Source organism: Pleurodeles waltl, chromosome 5 (assembly GCF_031143425.1).
Source record: "Pleurodeles waltl isolate 20211129_DDA chromosome 5, aPleWal1.hap1.20221129, whole genome shotgun sequence".
Taxonomy (NCBI): Eukaryota; Metazoa; Chordata; class Amphibia; order Caudata; family Salamandridae; genus Pleurodeles; species Pleurodeles waltl.
This window is the reverse complement of record NC_090444.1, coordinates 416,062,723-416,079,485: the sequence shown is the minus strand read 5'-3', so window position 1 is coordinate 416,079,485 and position 16,763 is coordinate 416,062,723.

Sequence of the window (16,763 nt, the reverse complement as noted above, 5' to 3'; positions counted from 1 at the left end):
CCCCACCTTGGATGTCACCACACTCCCAACTGGACCCCTGGGAGCGGCTTTGGTGGCTGATTTCTTTCCCCTCTCCCGCCGGGCACTGGCCAACTTTTGACGCTTGACAGGTGGGGGACTGTCCGTGCTCTGGCTCCTTGCTACACTGGCTGCCCTGCTGTCTGGTGCACTACATAATCTGGTGACTACTGGCACAACTGGTCCCACCGATGTTGTGGCTGAGGTGCTAGGTTGGGACTTGGAGAGTCGGGCCCTAGGAGAGTGAAGGGGTGGGGGAGGTGAGGGAAAGAGGTCATGGTTGGACAGGAAAAGTTTTTGGGACACACTGGGACGGGTAGCTGGAGGGGGTTTGGGAGTGGAGGAAGAGGTAGTGGTTGTAGGAGGTGTTTGTTTGGTGACTTTGGGTGAAGGTGCATGGGCTGGAGGCTGTTGTGAGGTGGATGGCTGTTGGGTGGGTGTGTGGCTGCGGTTGTGTACCTTGGGAGGTGGCCTCACAGACACACTGGGAGAGGACACAGGGGATGTGTGAATGGTAGTGGGGGTGGTGACTGCACGTGAGCGGGGTATGGTGGTGTGTGTGCTGGTGATGGACGTAGTGGCTAAGGATGTAGTGCAGGCAGATGTGAGTGGAGACGAGACAGGGAGGGAGGAGGGAGACGAGGAGGAGGGGGAGACAGTGGAGGCAGTGGATGTTGGTGTGTCTGCATGTGTGTGATGCTTGCGTGAGTGCCTGTGGGAAGTGTGGTGCTTATGTTTGCCTGAGCTTCCCTTGTGTGTTGAGGTGTGTTCATGCTGGTCTGATGGTGTGCTTGGGATAGGCTGAGGTACAGGGGTGTGGGTCTGGGTGGAGGAAGTTAGAGGGGGGAGGCTAGAGACAGGGACAATGGCTGCCATCAGTGCTGAGGCCAGAGTATGCATGCATGTATGTATGTATGTATATGGAGATTTATATAGCGCGTTCCGGCCTTAGCATCGAATCGCTCGAGGACATAAATGAGGAAGGAACGACCAAGACCAGCATCCTTACTGTGAAAACAACCATGTTTTCACTCACTTCCTGAATATCAGGAAGTTATGTTCTTTCCTGATATCCAATGGTAGAGCATTCCAATATCTGGCAGCCGCCACTGTAAAAGCTTTATCTCCCCACCTGGCTCTACGAGTTCGACAAACCTGTATCAGGTAGGAATTGTCCGATCTTAGGACGTGCCCTGAACAATACCACCTGAGTCTATCTGCCAGGTGTTCAGCTCCGTCCCCATAGAGCGCTTTAAAAATTAGGCAAAGGGCTTTAAAAGTTATCCTCCTGCCACCCGGAAGCCAATGAAGATACTTTAAGCTATGAGAAGCCGAGGCAAAACGTGGGAGGTCCAGAATCATACAAGCTGCATTGTTCTGAATTAGCTGCAATTTCCTCAAGGAACCCCCATCCGTATCCAACAGCAAGGAGTTACAATAATCCAATCTGGACAGAATCAATGCCAAAATAACAGTAACTCTTTTCTCCTGCTTCAAAAATGGAAAAGAAAATTTCAAGAGTTTCAGTGTCCAGTAGCTAGATTTGACTATAGCACTAACCTGTGGCTTAAAGCTTATTGAGTCATCGAAAATCACTCCCAAATTTCTGGTCGCCACGCACAGGGCCGGTGGCTTTCCGCATTCCTCAGGCCACCATCGTGAACTCCACAGCTCCTTACTAAACCCATACAAAACAATCTTCGTTTTATTTGTGTTAAGCTTTAGCCAGTTCTGTCTCATCCACTTATCAATATCCTGCATACACTTATTAAACCGATCAGCCAATTCCTCCCAGTTGTTCCTAGACACCGGGATGAAAAGTTGTGTGTCATCAGCATAAGAGGATGGGATAAAACCATATGATCGGATAAGTCTTGCTAAGGGTGCCACATAGATGTTAAAAAGCGTTGGACTCAATGCCGAGCCCTGAGGCACCTCGCATGGCCCTCCCAGCTTACGGTAATAGATCTATTACTTAAAAAAGATTCCAGGATTTTAAGAGCGGAATGTCTCATTCCAGCATTATGGAGGCGAGAAACCAGGATCATAGACGAGATGGTGTCAAATGCAGCGGAAAGATCCAAAAGTACAAGAATTGCGACTTGACCCTCATCCAGTGGACTCCGGATGGAGTCAGATGTCGTTAGTAGCGCTGATTCCTTACTATGAGCCCTTTTAAACCCATGTTGTGACTGGTCGCAGCCTCCTACCTGATTAAGGAACGTGTAGAGTTCGTAATTAATGTGTTTTTCAAAGATCTTAGCTAATGTAGGTAGCAAAGAAATAGGTCACAAATTGCTTAAATCAAATGCAGTTTGATCGGGCTTCTTTTTTAAAGGAATAACAGTGGCCTGCTTCCATGTAAAAGGGAAAATCCATGAAGATAGGAATTCCTGAAAAATAGTAGCTAATTTCGGAACAACCGGTTCCGAAATCATCTGTAAGATGCCGGATGGACACGGATCCATAGGTGAACCTGACTTAATCCCCATTAGAAATCCTTTAATCCTATCCAGCAGCAACGGAGGGAAACATGTAAGCAGAGGGGTATCCTGACTTGAAGAATCCAATGGGGCTATCCAGGGGTCTATCAAAGGGAAACCTGCATGCATTTGACGGATTTTAGTTTTTTTTAAAAACGCAATTTGATTACACGTTGCCTGAGAATTAGGTGAGCTGGTAGGGGGAAGAGGAGGCGTGATTAAAGAGCGAACTACCTTGAAGAGTCTGAAAAGCTCGCTGAAGGGCTGCCTGACCAGAGTGAATGCCCTCCAGGATTGCATTGGTTTGTTGCAACTGCCTCTCTACACCCTGGATGGCATTCAAAATGGTAGACTGCCCAACAGTGAGGGACCTGAGGAGGTCAATGGCCTCCTCACAGAGGGCAGCAGGGGTGACTGGGGCAGGGCCTGTGGTGCATGGGGCGAAGGTGATGCCCACCCTCCTGGGTGAGCGGGCACGGGGCAAAAGCTGAGGGGCTGCTGGGAGGGCAGTGCTGGTGGGGGAGGGTGGCGGCTGTACCTGTGGATGCGGGGGGCACAGATGGGGCCGCCACCGCAAGGGAGCTCCCTTCAGAGGAGGAGTCCGTTTCGCTGGTGTAAGCTCCTGTCCCCGCTGTGGAGCTCCCCTCACCCTCCGTCCCACTGGTGAATTCGGAATGCGTGCTGAATCAGCAGAATGAGAGTGTACTCACCCCCTTGTGGCTGCTGTGATGCCCTCAAGCGCCAGTCAACTTCAAGGTACGCCACCGCCAGGATCCTGAACATCAGGGGGGGTCATGGTGCGACAGGCACCCCTCCCACATTGGTAGCCCATCCCCAGCTGGGCCTCTGCCGTCTTCTTGCTCCAGCGGCGAATGTCCTCCAATCTTTTCCAGCAGTGGGTGCTCCATCTGTGGTAGACCTCCAGGGTCCGGACTTCCTTGGCGATGGCACGCCAGATGTCCTTCTTCTGGTGGGCGCTGACCTACAGGAATTGTACAGGTGAAAAAGAGTAGTAATAACCAACTGCACCTTCACAGTCATTGACCCGCATCCCTACCCTTGCCATGACACACATGCACTCACTGTCTTTTCATGCACGCCTCATTCTCACCCCCCCATCTACCATCCACACCACTCCGCACAGGCATTGCCCATACAGCATGCTCACAGTGTACTTACCTGTTTGTCTGGAGGACCGTAGAGTATGGTGTACTGGGGAGGACCCCACCCACTAGTTTCTTCAACTCCTCCGTGCTGAAAGCAGGGGCCCTGTCCCCAGAAACACAAGCCATTGTCTCTTCCAGACTGAGGTCACAGCAGCAATTGCAGTGTAGGTCCTTTCTTGTCGAAGATCAGGTATCGAGTGATTGAACAGAGAGAAAATGGCAGTCACATCCGCGGCGGTGTGTACCGTCACCACCGGCGTACATCGTCTTTGGCTCCTAGGACCCTTTGGGGCCAATGTTAACCAATGCAGGATTGTGCCGCGGTCTTCGACCGCCTACCGCGACGGTGTACAACGTCAGCGCAGTTACCTCATATCCCCTTGTCCCACCTTACAGTTCAGGCAGCCGCCATTTCAGGGGCCCACATGGCTCTATTTTTGACTGCGTCACACATACCTAGGCCTTGCCTTACCACTCATACAGGCAAATTTCAATTTATGAATATGTTCGGAGTAAGTTGTGTTTCCGTACCTCTGATTTGGTTGACTCTGTGCTCGCTGTTCTCCTCCATAGGCACCATCCGATGGGGCATGTGAAGAGATGGTGGCATCCTCCGGTGTACAGACCGCTGGTGGACCTATCGACAATGGAAAAAAGATATGTGATCATCACCTACAGGCTTGATCGTGCCACAATCCAGGAACTGTGTGCCCAGTTGGAGCCAGACCTGATGTCAGCTATCCGCCATCCCACAGGAATCCCCGCTCTAGTGCAGGTGCGGTCAGTACTCCATTTCCTAGCAAGTGGGTCTTTTCAAACAACAGTGGCCATAGCAACAGGGATGTCCCAGCCTATGTTCTCAAACGTGTTTTCCAGAGTGTTGTCTGCCCTGCTGAAACACATGCAGAGCTGCATCGTTTTCCCTCAGTTGGAGGAATTGCCTACAGTGAAAGACTTTTATGCCCTGGGACATTTCCCCGACATCATAGGTGCAATTGATGGGACACATGTGGCCTTGGTACCCCCCCGCAGGAGTGAACCGCTGTACAAAAACCGGAAGAGTTACCATTCGAAGAATGTGCAGATGGTGTGTTTGACAGACCAGTACATCTCCCATGTGGATGTCAAATTCCCTGACTCAGTACATGACGCTTACATCCTGCGGAATAGCAGCATCCCTTATGTGATGGGGCAACTACAGAGGCACTGTGTGTGGCTATTTGGTGAGCCCCTGGACCCAAATCAGTGGGAATAGTTGTCTGGGTGTGTGGATGTCCCTATGAGTTAGTGTGTGTCTAACAGTTGTCCCTCGCCATTTGCAGGTGACTCTGGTTACCCCAACCTGTCATGGCTACTGACCCCAGTGAGGAATCCCAGGACAAGGGCAGAGGAACGCTACAATGAGGCCCATGGGTGAACTAGGAGGATTATAGAGCGGACCTTCGGCCTCCTGAAGGCCAGGTTCAGGTGCCTCCATATGACAGGTGGTTCCCTATTCTACTCACCAAAGAAGGTGTGCCAGATCATCGTGGCCTGCTGTATGCTTCACAACTTGGCTTTGCGACGACAGGTGCCTTTTCTGCAGGAGGATGGTCCAGATGGAGGTGTTGTGGCAGCTGTGGAGCCTGTGGACAGTGAAGACGAGGAAGCAGAAGAAGAGGATATCGACAATTGGAACACGGTGATCCTGCAATACTTCCAGTGAGACACAGGTAAGAAGACAAACCTACCTCCTACATCTAATTTAAATCTACTAACTCTCTACTGTCTGTCATTTTCGCCCAGTGTATGGTCACTGAGTTGACACTTTCCCTTACGATTTCACAGATGTGGGTCCCACTGTGTGACATTTGCTTTGTCTCCTCATGGACTAGAGCTGTGTGACATAGGTATGTTGACATTACATTTGAAAGAGCATTTTGGCACTGTAATTGCTAATACAATATTTTGAAATCACAAACAGACTCCAGGTTTTTTGTGCTGTAAGGGTATTTATTTAAGTGCTCAATATTGGAGGGGGTTGTAAAATGGTGAGGGGTGATAGTGGAGGAATGTCCATGGCAGAGTCCAGTCTATTAGTCTCACAGGTGCATTGTCCAAAGGGGCATAGGAAGTGGAGCTGGGGCAGTTTAAGTATGGACAGGGTGGCAAGGTGGGACAGAAGGATGACAATCAGGGTGGTCTAATTTCTAGGTGGGAGCTTTGGCTTCGTTCTCTGTCTTTGTCCTGGATCTCAGGGACTGCTTGCAGGGTGGTTCTCCCTCTGCAGGGGGTGGGGTGCTGGTGTGGTGGTCCTGTGGCAGTGCCTCCTGTCCACTAGCACCAGCGGAGGTGGTGGGCAGTTCATCGTCCAGGCTATTGTCAGGGGCCCCTTGTAGTGCCACAGTGCCCCTCCTGGTGTTGAGGAGTTCCTTCAGCACCCCTACAATAGTGCCCAGGGTGGAATTGATGGATTTGAGTTCCTCCCTGAAGCCCAAATACTGTTCCTCCTGCAGCCGCTGGGTCTCCTGAAACTTGGCCAGTACCGTTGCCATCGTCTCCTGGGAATGGTGGTAGGCTCCCATGATGTTGGAGAGGGCCTCGTGGAGAGTGGGTTCCCTGGGCCTGTCCTCCCTCTGTCGCACAGCAGCCCTCCCAGTTCCTGTGTGTTCCTGGGCCTCTGTCCCCTGAACCGTGTGCCCACTACCACTGCCCCCAGGTCCATGGTGTTGTTGGGGTGGTGGGTTAGCCTGGGTTCCCTGTAGTGTTGGACACATTGCTGCTTGACGTGTCCTGGAAACAGAGGAATGGGGTGGGTGCTGCGCTGGTGTTTCCAGAGGGGGGAAGCTCTGTAGTGGTCTGTGGCTGTGTGAGGTGAACCGACTGTCCCGAGGTCCAGATGGGCCGGGCTGGTCATCTAGATCCAGTTGGACAGAGCTGCTGTCATCACTGTGGGCCTCTTCTGTGGGTGGAGTGGACATGTCTGGACCCTCCTGTCTGGTGATGTTGGGTAGGGGTCCTGCAGGGGTGTAAAAGCATGATTATTGCATCTGTGTGTGCCATGGTGTGCAATGGGTGGGTGACCGTGTACCCCAGTGCTTGCATTCCTGTGTAGGACCTTGTGTGATGATGGTTTAGTGGGGTGAATGGGTATGTGCAGTGGCCATGCTTTGGTGATGGGTGTCCATGCTTTGGTGGGTGTTTTTTTGGGATGGGTGGTTTGTGATATTGGGACATGTGTGAGGAGTAGGAGTAATGAGGGTGAGGGTGAGGGTGAGGGTATGTGATGGCATGCAGGTAGGGTGGGGGATGTAATAGTAATGATTTGCCTCACCAGAATCCATTCCTCCAGGTACTCCTGCGAGGCCCTCAGGATGCAGAATAGCCAAGACCTGCTCCTCCCATGTTGTTATTTGTGGGGTAGGAGGTGGGGGTCCGCCGGCAGTCCTCTGTACCGCGATGTGGTGTCTTGAGACCACGGAACGCACCTTCCCCCTTAGGTCGTTCCACCTCTTCCTGATGGTTTCCGTATTTCTTGGGTGCTGTCCCACTACGTTGACCCTGCCCACAAGTTTTTCTTCGCCATAGCTCCATCTTCCTAGCTATGGAGGTGTGCTGCACCTGTGATCCAAATAGCTGTGGCTCTACCCGGATGATTTCCTCCACCATGACCCTGAGCTCCTCCTCAGAGAACCTGGGGTGGCTTTGCCATGCCATGGGGTGGTGTGGGTGATGTGTGGGGTGGTGTGTGTTGTGATGTGTGGGGTGATATTTATTGGTGTTTTCTGTGAGGTGCGTGGATGTTGTGTGAGTGATGGTGTTGAGTGCCTGTGGATGCTGGTTTGTAGATGGTGGTGTCTCTCTGTGGCCTTCAGTCACATGCAGGTATGCGGCTTTTACCGCCAATGTTGTAATGACCCCCTGTGTGATTTAGCATCAAACAACTTCTGCATTTGGTCATAGAAAACAGGAAAATTCTATTACAATAGATTATTAATTATGCTAATGAAGTACTTCAATTGACAACATTCACACTCAAGAAAGGTATGAGAATGACTATATCGGTTTAAACATCCATACAAGCCACAGGATTTCATAGAAAATGCAACTGCCACTGGTTTAAGATGAATACATTTTTTGTGGTGTCTACTAAATCTCTTAAGCAGCAGGAAAGTTATGGTTGCTGGAAATTGAGAGTATGACTGCAAGTTAGACTTACAGCCTTTTGCAGAAAGTGACAGAGCCAATGGATTAGTAGTGTGAGGTTCTGTAAGTAAAAATACTCGAATAGAGTTTTTTGTGAGATTTTAGTAAATAAACGTTTTTTAAATATTCACACAGCTCCCTGTAGCGTTGTTACAAAGGAATTAGTCTTTGATAGGAGGTGTAGCCCACTGTGGGAGACTATAAGGTTGAACCATGAGATTTTCCTAATTGAAAAAACAGGCTCCTCGGAGCTGCAAGGAGTTTGCAGCCTTGGCTACATTTTGGAAGATCAAATCCGCAAGGACAGTGCTGCACTGGGGATTAAGACCCCCTTCTCCGCCAGTGATTTCATGATGGTAGCACCGCCATGAAAACGCTGGTGGAGACGGGGTGCAGGTCCCCTCCTAGCCAGCACTGTCGCAATGTTCACTGTCTGGTTTGCAGGCAGTTAACATTGCAATGAGTGTTGGTGCACCCTAAGCAGTACAGCATTGCCGTCAGCTCTATCACGAGCCAGAGGCACTGCTGTAGGCCATTTCCCACTGGAAACCGAGGTTCCACATGCTGACCCAGTGGGAAACTCGTAATGGGCCCGGTGGGGAGGCTGCCACACTGGCGGCAATCTACCAGTCGGGATTTCAGCAGACAGACTTTTCCATCCACCAATATAATAATCAGGCCCATAGTGATATGATTTTGCAGGTTGACCACCAAATATCGCCCAGTTTTAGACATCTAAAGCCCTCTGGAAAATGCAGGCTGAAACCAACGTGCTACCTTGAGCTAAAAAGTCAAGCAGACTTTAAGCCACGTACCTTCCATGACATACTTGAGGATGGTGCAAATAGTGCAACAATCAGCAATGTTGGGCTACAGGATTACTTTATTTGTTATTAGTGAGTACCAGAGCTCCTTTTCCACATGGATGAATACACACAAGAAACCCACACTACATATCTAAAGAAACTTTATTAATAATGGATGTCATAATGCAGTGCAGATTTTATGGACTGTGTGCTCACAAATCCTGGTGATAACACAGAATCACGCAAAGTAGTAACACCAAGCAAGGGTTGAGAAGTAAGTGCACAGCAATATTAGACAAGGATCAAGAATGGAGTAGTACTTAATAGGATAGGAAGGAAGACAGACATCACTGACTGAAAGCATGCAAGTGTATCATACTAGGTAACTTAAAACTAAAGAAGAAGGCATAAGAAGGCAAATGCTGCGAACTACGGAAGTATGGAAAGGAAGACAATAGCACTAGGAACTAAGAAAACAGGGAAAAGACGATGATGACTATAAAGAAGTGAACCGCAGAAGAACGGAAAGTTCAAGGAATGAGGAAGCACCGAGCCGTGCTATATCAAGAATCACTGTAGAACAGTGGACACACTAAAAACAGTGACGCATGGATACACTATAAAATTCTGCAAATTCAGGACATAAGTCTACATTGCACAGCTGTGCAGGCACAGGCAACACGGCTACACTGCTAACAGTGCAGGTTCGGAAAACAAAGCTACATTGCTAGACAAGCAGGCACGGGAAGCAAGGCTACATTGCTAACAGGGTAGGTTCAGGAAACAAGGCTACACTGTTTTACAGTGTGGGCACAGAAAACAAAGATTGCTATAGCTCAGGAATTAAGAATCTCTAGAAAAAAGTCAGGAAAACTGCTACACTGACTAGCCCTGGACAGCATCAAGCAGGTGATTAAAATAGCTCACTGATGCATGTCGAGACATGCATGTTTATCAGGAAGCTGAAGATCGGTCTTAGGATATGCCACAAGGTCAAGGCTACAAGAAAAGGTAGTCTAAAGGCAACAGCATGCTTGCTACCATGAAGCCTGACATGGCCGCAAAATGAATGTTCAAATTATTTTCCAAGAGGCTTGAAATCAGTATTTGACTGTAGCACAGAATCAGAGAGCTGAGTCAAACAGTGGAAAGTTCACAGCCATGCCCTCTGGTAGGGGGTGCGAGAGGACAATGAGCAAATCATAACATGGGCATACACATCCTACCTTGGGAGATTGGTTTAGCACAAAAAGTGATGGATATTTTGCTTTTAGTTCACAATGGGATGGGTGATTAAAGAGTCTGTAAGCTCACAGCCAACAAAACATTCTGACCCATATTTATACTTCTGTTGCGCTGAATTTGTGTCATTTTTTATAATGCAAATTCGACGCAAACCTAACTCCATAATTATATTTTGACAGTAAACACTTCTAACGTCAAGGGTTTTGCACCATTTTTTGGATGCGTGCACCTACCATGCATCAATGAGATGTAAGGCAGGCGTTCCCATCTAAAAAATGGTGCTATACCCATAGCCCCATATTTATCCCTCTGAGCTAAAATGACGCACGGATGGGAGGAGGGGTTAAATAATGGTGCTAAGCGTGCTGTGCACCATTATTTAATGCCTGGGTCAGACCAGGTGTTAGGGGACCTGTGGACCCATTCCCATGGTTAAACACCATTAAAAAGGGTCCACAGGTGCCCTCCCCAACCCCCAGGAACACCCCCTCAAAAGGGACACCAGAGGATGTGGGACCCTATCCCAGGTAAGTCGAGGTAAGTATTTTTTCTTTCTTTTTTTTCTTTGCCATCGTGGGCCCTAACTTGGGTCCCCTGGCCAGGCATAGGGTGCAATGGCCATGCCCAGGGGACTCTTGTCCCCTGTGCTGGCCATTGGGGTGGTGGTGTTGACTCCTGTCTTTCCTTAGACAGGAGTCATGCTTTTGGTGGTTGTGTGCCAGGAAGTAGCCCTAGTCTAGTTAGAGGCATTTTTTTGCCTCTAACCAGGCTAGTGTCATTTTCTGACACACAATACCCTCCTTCCCTACCGCCATCCCCACCTGGTTAGTGTCTTCTTCTAAGACGCATGCACAAGTTTAGTGCTGGCTTGCATTATTCAATAAATATGGTGCCCGGCTGGCTTTGTTTAATGAAGCAAGCCCATGCTAAACCTTTTGCTGCAAAACTGCATTGGCATAGTTTTGCGGCAAAAAGGATAAACATGGGCCCCTGTGTTATTTTACGGTTGCGTCTCTAAGCAGTTCTATAATATCATTCTGGAGTGATTCCAAATGATTAGCTTGAGGAGAGTAGTGACTAGTGTTCGGTGAGTCAAACAATTGAAAATTACACCACAGATGATTCTCTTGAAACTGATTTTGGGAAAAAGGAAAATAAACAATCCACAAGTACTCAAGTGCTAATATTAAGCTCTCTTTGGAAGTGGCAGGTGTAGATGCTTAAACTTTGTACTTGTTACACAATTTGATTACATGTCTCAAAATCTCAGATTGACAACCGTCTTTCTTTATATTTCAGATAATAAAGTATTCTAACCGTTACATTTTGTTTGTGTTTTCTCTCATCATTTTTATAACGATTTAATTCAGATTTGATAGATATTTTTCCCACTTTCTAGAAACATTAAACGTACTAGCTAATATGGTATTTGGTTTCTGTTCCTGGTTGAGAATGACCGAAGTGATTAAAAAAAGTTAGTAAACAGAGATATCTGCAATATATTTAAACCACTGGCATTGCTGGAACATAAACATCTGTTCTCTGTTTTACCCACAGGGTGTAATTGAAAGAGTGGCCAACAAAACAAACCTCTCTGAATGTTTAAATGTAAATATTTATGTTTGTGTGGGAATTTACGACACACCTCCTGAATTTTTGTCTTAGAAGTGATATGGACACTCAAATGGCATCCAAGATGGCAGAGTAATACCATAAGCACCTGACCCATTTTTAGTAGGCAGTAAAACTAAAATGGGCCTCATGAACTAAATGGTTGTTAGGTCTCGTACAACGTTTGCAGATGCACAATACAATGGTTCACGGCCTTAGGCTTCTTAGTAGAAAGAGATATGAACTTAATGCAAATTCTCCAGAGTCATTCTTGATAAATGTTATCATTTGGTGTTCTCTTTTACAGAAAATCCCTTTCCTTTTGTGTTTTCCCCCTGTGTAGCAGCTGCACCTCACTATCATGCTGATCCTCTCGCAGGATATCAGAACTGACAGGACTTTGTGCACTGTACCACTGCTACCCAGTGCTAAAGTGCTTCTTCTATAAACATGGTAAAATTGGTTTACTCCCATTTGGCAAATTATTTTACTTATAAGTCCTTAGTAAAGTGGTACTACATGCATCCAGGGCATGTCAAGTAAATGCTATTGGTGGGTCTGCACTGTAAAGCACATAATGTTCATGGAGGAATCATTTACATACAAATATTTCAGCGACATTAAATACTATTAATGTTGTAATTAACCATAGATCAAACTACATAAATTATTAAATCGTCAAACAGCGTGTAATTTGTTTCTAGAAAAATGAAGGATTTTTATATATTCACTAATAATATATTCATCAATATAGCAAAGCAACAAAGAGAATTTTTTTATACAAATGCACTGGTGACCCCTCTAGTCAACAATCCCTTCACATCCGATGGACAGAAGGAGAGCACCAACCCTCCTGATTCTCCAAGCACAAACGTTTGAGTCCTACATGCAGTCTTTCAAACAATCAGAAATCGTTCCTAATGGATTCCAGCAGCTCATGCGAGGAATTGCATCCTGGAGAGTATATGGTTGACGTTTAATCTCCCAAGGCTCAAACCGTCCATGAGACCATCCTCAGAACAATGTGTCAAAGTGAATTAAATCACAATAATTGTTGCTTTCAAAATCAACTCCCTAGGACAACACTGCTTAATCCTTTTCTCCGGCACATCCAACGTTAGTCAGTTACTCCAGTATAAAGAAAGGACAATGTAATTTCACCACAAATATTGAAAGTCCCACCGGACTTGAATCAATCAATCACCGGGTTTGTAGTACATATTGCGCTGCCCACCTAAGTAGCCTTTTTAAATATGTCAACCTGACAAAATAAAACTTTTACCAGGCCTAAACATTCCTTTTTAATATAAATAAAATTCACCCCTAGGGTAGGCCCTGAATAGCCCTTAGGGCAGGGTGCATTGTATTTAAAAGATTGGACATGTACGTTTCAGCTTTACATGTCCTTGTAATGAAAAACCCTCAAATTCATTTTTCACTATTGCAAAGCCTACCTCTCCCCTAGGATAACAATGGGTTACCTTATTATTACATTTAATAAGTAATAACTTGCGTTTACAAACAAATAGTAATATCATGTTTTGTGTCTGAAGAATTGTAATGTGAAATCCTCTTTAATGAAAAAGTAGGATTCTAAATAACAATTCTGAAAATGCAATTTTTGGAAGTTCACATTTTCTTGTCCTAACCATTTGGTGGCTGCAGCTTGTTCCTGGGTCACACCAGTAGGTGTAGTTGGCAGTTGGCCTTTGTGTATTCCTCTGAGACAGAATCACAAAAGCTAACTGGGTATTGGCAGGAGGGGCCATCTCTGTCAGGATGAGGGTACAGATCAGTCACCTACCACACTTATACTTCAATGGGGCTGCCTCAGCACACACACACAAAGGACTTCACATGAGTCTATTGCACCCCCAGACAGAATGAGACTAGGGAAAGGAGGTAGAAGATTCCCAACACTTCTGTAAGAAGAACATTCTGGGGGCTTCTTCTACATAAAGAGGACCCTCCCTCAGACCCACTCTTCAGTACACTCCTGGACCTGTGGATACTACAGAAAAAGGACACCCTGCTGCTCTGCTTCATAAGGCCTGCCCTGCTTGCTGAAAAGGAAGACTGGACCTGCACCCTTCATCCCAGGTTGAAGTGACTTTAATGGCCAGCTGACTGACCTCCTGCTCTGAGCTACAGGGATATAGCATTCTCCAGAGACCCTCTGCCACTGACTTGCTATAACTGGACCTGCCAGGATCTGCAACTAGTCCTGCCTGAGCCCTGCTTGCTTCTGCTAGAGTGAGTTCCTGATGCCCAAGAGGTGCCTCACAGGTCCTGGACCCAAGTTGTGGCATCAGTTGAACTCCTTGAAAAAAAGGAGAAATCCTGATGTTCTTGACTCTTTGTGACCATGAACACGTCTGTTCATTCCAAGATCCTGCTGCCCGTGCTGACACCCAATACAAAGCTCCTGTGAACCTGACTCTTCGTGCTGCAGTGACCTCCAGGGTCAACCTGCAATGCAAGATCTGCACTTCACACTACACCTTCATCAGCTCACTATGATCATAAATGTGAAGCTCCAGCAAGACCATCCACAACGTCCAACAGAATCTTTTAGCTACAGAAATGACCATCTGTGATGCCCCTTCTGCTCTTCACGCTACACTGACAACCATCCTTAGTGCTCTCCATGCTCCTTGTGGCCCCCTCTACCAAGAAAGGAACTCTTCACGTTGGACTTTAGAAGGTAACTTTTCAAGTGGGACTAACTAAGTCCCTGTATCCAACTCACACTCCTTCATGGCCTACCTAAACCATGAGTCGCGCTTTGTGCTTTTATGTGCCATACTTACCTGAAATCTTTGAAATTGCTTATCTCCAGTTCTATTGATTGGTTTTTTATTGTTTTGGTGTTAAATAATCTAATACATTTTACTCTACTTCTCTTAATTGGTGTGGGATTTTTCTAGTGTTTTCACTTTATCACTGTTCAAGTGCTGCATTAATACTTTACACATTGCCTCTAAGTTAAGCCACCAGAGGGTTAAACACAGGTTAATTTAGTGACTGCTTTTGTTCACCCAGAACAGGATTGAAGATATTGTTTGAGAAGGGCTCACATCCACCTCAACCAACAACCAAATTTCTCACACCCTCGCAAAAGCAGATCTTAAGTTTCAAAGCTATCAGGTCCCAATTTATGATTGGGACCTGTGGGTAGGAGGATGGCGGGCAGCAATTACAGATGCTGTGCTCCCATTTTTGGCACAGTCAAACTTAATGCATTGCAAATCATAGCTGCTCTCTCACACATCAGTTCCTATGAGCCGCATGGTTACAGCAGCCTACAAAAGTCAGGAGTCTCACTTTCGCATTGCCACATCATTCATGAGAGCAGCACTGACATGTATGACTTTTAAAGGGAAGCGCTAAACTCTGCTAAAAGGGACTACATATCCCAGCTGCTTTGTGGCCCCAGGAGGCAGCCATTTTCAACATCACCTGTTCCCACTTGCCGTTTCCCATGAGCGCTACAAAGCGTGAAGTGGCACACTGCTGCTCCGGAAGCGCTAAACTCTGCTAAAAGGGACTACATATCCCAGACAGCTTTGTGGCCCCAGGAGGTGGCCATTTTTTACATCAACTGCTCCCACTTGCCATTTCCAATGAGTGCTATAAAGCGCGAGGGAGCACATTGTTGTGCGGGAAGCGCTAAACTCTGATAAAAGGGACTAAATCTCGCAGCCATTTTCAACATCATAAGTGAGATGAGCCCGTCTCTGTAATATGCTGGAGAGAGTGGCAAGCTGTGACTTACTCAAAATCACTTTTGTAGGGAGGGGAAAAGGGACTATATTTGATTACATTTCTATTTCTAATAGTTTTGCTGAGTGTTTTACCAAGGGGCTGATCCACAACCAACTATTCAGTGACCATAAAGCCATTGAAGCTAGAATGGTTACTCCCACTACTGGGACTGTGAACTTGACTCCAAGTGTGTTTGGGCTGATTTCAAAAGGCCAAGGTAGGAGGCTCATCTGGCAGAAAGATTCAATCCCCATCCTATTGGTGGAGGTTGTTAAGAGATGCAGGAATGTGTTTTCTATCTCCCTATTACTATTTGAGGCCCCATCAAGTGCTGTTCTGGCTGATTTTTAGACTCTGAAAAGCAACCTCAGATCCATTATGTTGGATCTTCAAGGACCATTAAAAGACCATAAAGACGGATGGTTTGATAAGAATTGCCATATTGCCAGTAAACGCCTCCACAAAGTCCTTAGGGGCCACCCAAGGAATCCCCACTCTATCAATGAAGCTAGGGCTGCTTACAAGGAGGCAATAAAACTCAGGAAGCAATGCCTCAAAGAAGAGTTGTGGGAGCAGGTTGTGAGTGCTTGCAAGCATGGGGATGTGAGGTCCTTCTGGTGTATAGTGAATGGGAAGCCTGCTTATCAAGCTTCCCCAGACATTGTAGGGACCACCATACCCACCCAAAAATGGGTTGCCCACTTCGAGTGGGTTTACTCATCGGATAGTGTAGAACAATTGGTGAAGCTGGACGTGGCTGTTCCCTCTCCATTGTATTTCAACTTTAAATTGGAGGAAGTTCAGGTTGCCATCATGGGGAGCCCTTCCAATAAAGGCCCCGGCCTGGATGGCATCCCTATACACTTATAGAGGGATGGGCTCCCCTACTGACGAATGTTCTTAACGCTGCATCGCAAACAGGTATCCTAGCTCATGGAAGTCATCAGTAATAGTGGCAGTTTTTAAAAAAGGGTGTAGACAAGACCCAGCATGTTACCATCCCATCTCCTTGCTGGACTCCACGGTTAAGATACTGTGATGTATTGTCCTCCTCCGTATTGAAGAATGGATCCGAGCAAATAATATTATCTGCCCAGCCCAATGTGGTTTTAGAGAGGGCAGAGGGACAATGGAACAGTGCCTTAATCTTAATGCCTTGGTGGGTAAATGTGTGGTGGCCAAGAAGGGTGCTGTCTACCTGCCCTTTATGGGTCTGATCTGTGCCTTTGAGAGGGTTGTTCGATCAAAGCTATGGTCAATCTTGGAAGGTCTTGGGCTGCCCCAACCTTTGGTAAATTTCCTTTGTGCACTCCACCAAGATGTTAACGCCTCAGTTATATTTTAAAAGGCAGGGGAATGCTCTGATGTCTTAAAATAATCCTGTCCCTTCTTTATTATATGCAGATGACATAGTCATCCTTTCTCGCACACTGAATAGTCTGAAAGTTCTGGTGGATCTGTTTGTTGATTTTATGGGTGACCTT